The sequence below is a fragment of the Herpailurus yagouaroundi genome, unplaced genomic scaffold, assembly GCF_014898765.1.
Source record: "Herpailurus yagouaroundi ecotype Mexico unplaced genomic scaffold, PumYag 437, whole genome shotgun sequence".
NCBI classification, from domain to species: Eukaryota; Metazoa; Chordata; class Mammalia; order Carnivora; family Felidae; genus Herpailurus; species Herpailurus yagouaroundi.
In genome coordinates, this window is record NW_024412654.1 from 1,325,272 (window position 1) to 1,334,036 (window position 8,765).

Here is an 8,765-nt window from a genome sequence, read left to right on the forward strand (position 1 = left end):
TGCTGGGTCAGGGGACGTGAGGTCAGGCACACTGACCATGAGGACCAGACCCCGAATGGGGACGTGCGTGGTCAGCAGACGTTGGCACAGGACGTGACGACTGAGGGTCCCACCCTGACCCCATGTCAACCTGCCGCCTAGCGGCACCTGAGAGAGGACGGAGAAAGCCCTGTGTTGTCTACAAGAGGAATCTCACACCCTGACGGACGCCATTCACCCGGAACTGGATCTGTCTTTTTCCACCATTAGGCAGAGTGAAGGCTCTGGAGGAAAACTATAGTTCTAAAGGAATCAAGTCATTTTACACACCTGACTTGACTGCCTGGCATTCTGCCTCTACACTTACGAGCACACTTCTTTGGGGAAGATAGTCACTTTGAGCCTCACAAACATCAAATGTGCGCTAAGGCCCAGGAGGATCAACATCAATTTTTCTTCTTAACCAGGAAGCAGGGTTTGCCCAGGGCCGAGGAGGCTGGTGTGGGTGTGACCCCATCTGGAGTCTGGAGGGTGGGTTTACAGGGACCTTCAGGGACGTCAGGGTGGGCAGAAGGGCTGCTCCGCCAAGGACTGGGAGTAGCAGGGTGGGGATGGGAGGCGCAGGACAGATGGAGGGAAGAGGACGGAGAGAAAAGGAGGACAGACAGCCGGGCTGGCGGACGCAGCACTGGGTTGGGGAAATCCCGGGGGCGGGGCTGACCCTTCCTCACCCCCCCCAACCCCCCCCCCCGCGGGGGGGGGGGGGGGCGGCGGCCGCCCCCCCCCCCCGGGAGGACAGAAGTTGGCACAGAAGTTCCTCATCAGACGCCGGCTCCTTCAGTCGTTCACGGGAGTGTCACCAGTCATGTGCTGAGATCCTGGCAGTGTCCGCTCAGGGCTGATGAGTGGTGACCGGAGCTGGCAAGGTCCCTCCCGCCTGGGAAACATGCAACAAAATACGTAACAAAGCGATGATTTCAGGCAGCAGAAGAGGCTACGACGGAAATGAAGGCCGTGCGTAAAGGGGAGAGTAACGCGGGAGGCCACCTTCACAGCGTCCGAGAAGTGCTCCATCAGGGGACTTCTGGTGCCAAGACGGAAAGGAGGAGCATCAGAAGGAACATTCTAGGCAGAAGGAAGGCAGACGCGACGTTCCGCCAGACGCGAAAGAGACCAACCAGAAGAACCTGAGCATGCGCGGCATGGATGGTGGGAGAGGCAGGCTCGGCCCCACCAGGTGGGGCGCAGAGGGCAGTGGGCCAGGTCAGGCGCACCTCGTGGGTCCTGGCGCACAGTCTGGACGCCCTCCTCTCAGCAGGGGAAACAGCAGGCGCACACCCACGGTCATCCAGAAGCTGTTCCACCACCTACTGGCGCGTTCCCTATCCTGCTCGCTCGTCTTTCTCTGGAAAACGCCTTCCTCTCGGAGACCAGTCGCTCCTCTTGGGGCGCCCACATGCCTTACGGAGTATTTCAAGCTCCGGGGGAGACCCGGGGGTTTGCTGGAAGTTCCCGGGATACCTGTCCAGCCCGATGGAGGAACGCCAACCAGATGGCAGCTCGGAAGGGGACACGGGCTTGCGGGGCCCTGCGGGAGCCTGTGAGGAGCTGCAGGGCTCCACCTGGTCATCCGAGCCCCCGTCCCCACGGCCCGGGCCTGTGCCCACCAGGCAGCGTCCAGGCCTGAGCACTGACGCCGTGGGGCTTCTGACTGGGACAAAGGGTGCCACTTTCCTGAACTCGAGGGTTACTGGTTACCGAGTGTGGGCCATCAGGGAAATGCTGAGAGGACACCGGGGGTGGCCGGGCCTGCCGTCACCATCAGTAACCCTTCTTCAAGGGTTCTGAAGAAGGGTTCTTCAAGGGTTCTTCCACAGGTGCTATCGATCTGGGGATGTCGCGGTACAGAATGCCAACCGCCTCTCCCAGTGTGCGGGCCACTCTCCCTTCCTCTTCAGTGTGCACGGGCCATGGGATCGATGTCCATGCAACGGGTAGGAGAACAAGCACCGTGCCCTTTAGAGAAGGGGCACATCTGGACTCCGCTTAGGCTGTGCAATGCTGGGCTTAGTGTGCAATGTTCCCACACTAGCAACGAGAGAAGGCCAGGTCACCTACAAAGTCGTGGCTTTGAGCCCAGCAGGGAGCAGAGGATGCAGGGAGAGCAGCTGACCGGACACAAAGGAAGGAAGGTGCTTCCCAGGATACACGGGGACGGACCACTGACTCGTCCGGGTCACAGTGAGAGCAACGCAGGGCTTTCACGGCGCAGGTAAGAACATTTCTTCTAGACTGTTCCACGGATTTCTAAAGCTCAGCAGGGGCTGGCTGGCCTGTGAGCATAGAGTTCGAGAGGCCACAGCCACGTGGGGAGTGTGCCACCGCCTGTCGCTGCCCCGCGGACCTTGCTGTGAACCCAAGAGAAAGGTCAGGAGACTGGAGGACGCCGCCCTCTGTGGTGCTGGCCCGGGAGAGGGGCACACTTGCCACTGTGGGAAAGGAACGAAGCCCTTCCAGGCCCTTCTCCCCGGCTCAACCCATGTAGCAAAACCCTCACACTTCGTGGGGAGCCCAGCAAAACCTGCCACCTGCATGACATATGTGGAGAGAGACCCTTTGTGGCCAAGGGCAGGGGTCAGAGAAGCAGAGAAACCCCCTCCTGGGGAAGAGCTGTAAAAACACCCTGGGCCCCGACCACAAGAGATACCTTCTGCCGGCAGACGGCAGGAAACCCCCACGCAAGACACGTCAAAATGACAAGGCAGTGTGGGGCGCCCGGGTGGCTCAGCCAGTTGAGCATCTGACTTCAGCTCAGGTCATGATCGTGCAGTTCGTGAGTTCGAGCCTCGCGTCGGGCTCTGTGCTGACAGCTCAGAGCCTGGAGCCTGCTTCGGATTCTGTGTCTCCCTCTCTCTGCCCCTTCCCAGCTCATGCTCTGTCTCTGTCTCTCAGAAATGAATAAATGTTAAAAAAAAAATTGTTTTTCAGGGACACGGCAGCATGTGGCTGGCACTGGGGGGCCAGGATCACCGGGAAAGCCTCGGTGGAGACCTAGTGACACAGAGCCTACCTGATCCTGACACTACCCAGGACAGCAGAGAAGCCCCATCCCCCATCGAGAGGTCAGCCTGCACTGAGTACAAGTCACAGCAGAGGACCCGGGAGAGGGGCCAGTGTGCAAAGAGACCCTGCCTGAGGCACAGGCTCACAGGTATGGCCTAACACTGAGGCTGGAGCACAGACACTGAGAGAAATCCCCAGCACCTTCATCCCCACCAGAGGCACAAGGCAGCACTAGAAGAACCTGACGGCTGTGGCACACTGACGGGAACCACGAAACAGCAACATCCAATTCAGGTCAACTCCTGCTAGATTCACTCGCCCCCCCACCCCCCACAGCCACCAAGAGAGGCCCTCGCTAAACAAGAGGCGTGCACATTTCCAGGTGTAAATATTATTCTCTCCGTTTCCGTTGTCCATTCCCATGGCCAACCTTCAACTAAAAAGTACGACACACAAGAAAAGACCAGGGGGAAAGCCCACGGTCAAGACACAGAGCAATCGATACAACCAGACTCAGATGTGACCCAGATGTTGGAAAGCTGTCAGTGAATTTAGAACAACTCCGATCATCACATTAAAGCTTCTAGCCGAAAATATGGAGAATACGAAGGAACAAATTTCTAGAGAGACAGAGATTATAGAGCTCACGTGGGAGAAAATGCATCGTAGTAACACACGTGAGCATCCTTTTCAGACTCGGCTATGAACTTGGCTCACAGCCAAGAACACGGCAGGTCGCTGTGAACCGGCCAGTAACCAACCATTCAGGTCAAAAAGGGAAACCGAGGAACCGAAAACATCTTTGACCCAGGCTGGCGTTCAGCAAACCGTGAACCAGAGTAAAAGCTTTCCTGCCGTTTGGTTTATACCGTGCTACAGAACACCGAGGGCCGAGGACTTCTGAATTATGAACGGAGCAGACAGAAGACATGGCACAGAGAAGAAGCACAGACTTCAGGCCCCCATCTCTCCTACGAATACTGGCTCTGCCCCTTCCAGCCACGGGACTTGGACACGTGATTTCAACCTTCTGACCTCGTTTCCTTCATCTGCAAAACAGACACAACCACAGTACTTGTCTCGGCGGGATGTTGCGCGGATTAAGGTCGCAAGCGGACACGGTGTTTGGCACAAATAGATGCCTGAGATACGGGGACTGTGATTGTTGAGCAGGGACTGCCCCGTCTGTCTCCCTTTGTTTCGGTTCTAATGTCAGTCACCTTAGATGTTTACAAATAGCCAAGAGCCAGCAGAGAAATCCTGTGGAGTAGCAATGTCTCCTGAGGGAAAAAAGAAATCTGCAAAGCAGAAGAGTCAGACAATTGTACAAATGACCACAGAGATAGCTAACGTTTCAGGCTCAGTGCTGACTCCATATGTATACACCTCGTCCCTCGTCCTCTGTGTGACACGCCCTCTTTAAATTCCCAAGTTCACAGACGAGGAGACGGAGCTAGAGACATGGAGTGACATCACCCAGGCCACACCGTGGGGGCGGCACGGGCCCCCCACTGGCCGGCTGACTCCAGACTCTGCACAGCTCTCCGCGAAGCCACGGCCCCTCCCAGGGACAGGAGCACAAGGTCGTCTCGGAGCAGAGCCCAGGGAGGCGCAGGGGGAAGGACACAGAGCACATGGCGGGGCCGAAACATGTGAAGACGTTCCAGCGATGGGCTAGAATAGAGGACGACAGAGGAGAAGCGGCCGCTGGTGCTGACAGTGATAAACAACACCTGAGTGGGGACCCGTCTGTGTGTGTCACCCTCCTCTGAGAGAAAGAATTCCTGGATAAGACAAACGTAAAACGTCAGGATTAAAAGTGCATGTGAGGAGAGGCTGCCTCCGACATTTCTCAGGAAACCTGCTTCGTGAGCCGACCCTGTCGAGAGGTCCTGGGGTTCCACCCACACCCCGTGGATGAGTTCCTGTCACTGTCTGATCCTCTCAAATGCCGTAGTTTACATGCAGTGACTACTCTCGGGCCGATTCCGTGTCCGATGGGCCTGGTACAGGGAGCCCCGAACAAGCCTGCCAGAACACGGGGGGCAGAGCTGAGCCGGTTTCGTTTCTCAACGTTTGCCACACTTGACGTGCTCGGCAGGAATCCCTCGCTGAGGAAAGTGGCCTCCAACCCTGTGTGGCGTCCCCGAGGACACATCCAGGGCCCTGCGTCCCCACAGCACACTGAGTGCTCAGAGCTGAGCTGGGCTCGGGATGTGATTCTGTGTGTTATTCTGATGGGCAGTGACCGGGCATCAGGCATGATAATGAGACCTGCCAGGGGACCGTCTCTGCAGCTGGCGTCCTGCCGTTTGTGCTGGGTGGGGTCAAACGTTACTGCACTTGAATAAACACTGGACAAGGCCATTCAACCTTGGCGAGTGCTGAGGGCAGAGCACGGACAGTCACCCGGAGATGGAGACGTGCATGGACTCATGACTGTAAGGGCAGAGAATCATCAGACTCTCTAGCAGACCAAGTTGTGCCGGGAATCTCCCGACCACCTCAGAGAGACCCCACCCCAGGGCGCTCCCTCCAGCGTCTCACACCCAGCCCCCCACCCCACCTGTCCTGGTGCAGACTGTGTGGGCGTAGACAGTGGGCCATCCCAGCCAGTACTGTGGGGGGCCCTCTTGGGAGTTCCCAGCAAGGAGCCCTGGAGAGGCAGGTGCAGGTGGAGGAGGGAGAGAGCGGAGTGAGGCCAAGTAGGGGGCGGACTATGCTCCCAAGTTCGGCCATTGACACCATCTCCACCACTGGGCCGTCTACACTGGTCTCTCCAGAGAGGTGCTGGGAGCCCCTGCGAACATGAGCAAGTCTGCACCTGGGGAGGCGGGGTTAACTCCGAGAATGTTCCCGTATTCATCATCTTTCTGTGGATACTTTCACAGGCCTCCCAGGCTGCTGAGACAGAGAGGTTGCCCAGGAGCACTGACTGCCGAGAGCACCTGGTCCAGGTGAGAAAGGGGCTCTTCGGGCAGGTGACCAGCGGCCCTGATCTGGGAGGAAGAGAGACACCTGAGAGAGAAACAGCCATAGCGACGGTGGCCTTCCCCCATCCCGGCCCACGTGCGGTGTGTTCGGACTTGGGGAATGCTACACGCTTGGCTTTATCTGTCCCAAGAGCCCAGCGAGGGACTCGGCGTGTACGTCACTGACCAGGTGGCTCTGACTTAGGAAATCTTTTGGCCCCAAGTTGCTGCTTCCTCCGTCTCCTGAAGACTGTGAAGATCTGGTGGTCAAACCCTTGGGTCAAGGAGAAACCAACTCCAAAGCTGTCGCGAGAACCAACGAAGGGAAGAGGTGGTGTCCCACAGCAAAGCGGGGAGGAAATGAATGATAGACGCCCAACCGCATACGTGAAGTCACAGTCAATGTGCCGCTGCTGTTTCACTGTGGACGGACCTTGAGCACAGGTCCCCAAGATGGGACGCACCTGCCCCCAGGTGTCCCCAGTGACAGCTCCTTAGAACACAGCTCTGACTCTGGTCCTACTTGGCCAGGGTGTGGCCTGCACTGTTGCACGTGTGACACAGAATGCAACTCCCCACACTGGGAGATCCCCGTGTTAAATCACAGATGAATCAAGACATCGCCGTGCCCGCAGGCGTCCTGGGGATAAGGAGGAATCAAAGATCAAACCTTCTGCGTCAGGTGGAGAAAGTAATTTTGACACGTCACCGCATGCTGTTAGGAGGACTCATTAAAGCTGAATCAGAATCCAAAGGTCACTGCCAGGAGGGCCACAGAGCACCTCCTGGAGAAGGGGGCGTGCACAGGGTGACCTCGCCCCCCAGAGCTGTAGCTGACCAGCTAAGTGGGAGGGGATCCAGGTCCAGGGAGGGTATGACAGCCTTACCTGGGAGCTCCTCCCTGCTGGTGACACTCCAGCCACTTTTTCTTGTCCAAATTGTGACAGCTGTGAAGTTTTATGAGAGCATTAAGATGTTCACTGCAGTCATATAAAATGTATTTGTCTGGTTTCCCCTTTCTGGGGTCAACAAGATTCTGGTATTCGGTGTAGCTGCCTTCTCCCAACACAGAAGCAGTTGCCTCTTGGAACAGACTTTTGTTCTCTGGAGCTGAGCTGCCACTGCCACATAGCATTTGGGGTCCAGCACCTACAGTCCTGCCTCAGGGCCTCATTCATCCCTGCCTAGAGAAGCCTAGATTTCGCTGTTTGTCCTCTAGCTGCCCTTCCCCCCACCACCCAGCTGTCCCCTGTCTTCATGAGTCGGGACAAGAGGCCCTTCACCTGGGTGGCAATAATGCCCCGGGGGCGGGAGCCAAAGCCTCTGTCTACGTTATCGGGGTTGAGGTTTCATGCGACATCACTTGAAGCTTTCTGTTTCGCCCCACGTCGGCTTCGGAAGCTGCCTGCTGGGCCTCCACAGGGCAGGGAAGCAGCAGCACTTGGACCTCTGGGAGTTTCTGCATCATGGTCTGATTGCATGTACAAGAGATCTCTCCAGAGTAGCTTTGCTCCGTGTTTTTTCTTCACATTCAAAACATATGCCCAGTGTTCTTGCCTTCATATGTTTTCAGACAGCAGAGGCGACGTCTGAATGCAGATCAGGAAGTCTGTTTTCCAAGGAGTTTGGCAAAGAACCAACGGCTGACGTAGCCCAGACGGATTCTCAGAAAGCACACTCATGGCTACTTCGTTGTCCCCTCCAGGCCCATAAGGCTTTTAAGTCATTTGACCTCATTTCCTGTGCTCTGTAAGATTCTGCTTCTCGCTAAACTGATTCCACAACTTCTGCCAATGGACTTCCTTTGTGTTGCTGCCAGAATTCATCGACTCGAGTTAAATCGCAAGACTTCTTGTTTTTTCTCCCTGGTCTAGCACCGGCTGAAAAAGTTTCCGCTCCTAAAGATTCTTCCAGATTAACTCTGTTTATGCGGAAATCCAGTCCATCATGCACCAGGGCTGGTGTAAAGGAGCTGTCAAATCTGTGTCCCCATCAAGAGGGCGGAGCAAGGCCTTGGGAGGCTGAACAGGCCGGCTCCAGTTGTGTCCCTGCAAGGACACCGTTCCATGGATGTCTCACACAGAGCCCGAGTTCCTCATCTAGATTCCCTGAGACCTTTTCTGCTGCCTTTCCCCTCCACAACCCTTGTAGGAACAGGACCCAGTGTGACAAAAAAGTAGAAGAGGCTGTCAGCAATAGCATCCATAATAGTTTCCATTTCTGTGTCTGCAATAATCGTGACTGTTAATTACACGATAGAAACATCTCCTTCTTTTGATTACACAATGCAAGTAAGAAAATTGAGATACGCATCAGAGACGCTGGTTACTTGTGTTACAGCACAAGCTGCCACTTCTGCATGTGCAGCGCCTTCCAGTGTACTTATTGAGGCAGCAGAAATAAAATATAAATAATATGACTCACTGAATTGACTTCAAACATCTAGATTACTGTTTTATCATAAAGGCTACAACTCAGGAAGAGACAGATGAGACAGCTGCACAGGGCAAGGGAAGCGGACAGGGCCCGGGGCTTCCCCGCCTGATCCCGGCACACCACACTCCCCAGACCTCCACGTGTTCATCAACGCAGAAGCTCCCACCCACCTCTACCTCTTTCCTCCCACACAGAATTGTTCATCACCCTGAAGCTGCACTCCCACACCGCCCCTCCCCTGCGGCCCCGCCTGCTTTCCTGGATCCCCGTCGGCACTGAAACACGCAAACACGCGCCAGGCCTTTGCACGCTGAA

General features: G+C 56.1%; 1 pseudogene; it reads right to left on the minus strand.

Annotated features, from left to right (window-relative positions):
- Positions 1–6,229: 6,229 nt before the first annotated feature.
- LOC121022732 (sec1 family domain-containing protein 1-like) lies at positions 6,230–8,003 on the minus strand (annotated as a pseudogene).
- Between the last annotated feature and the right edge of the window lie 762 nt (positions 8,004–8,765).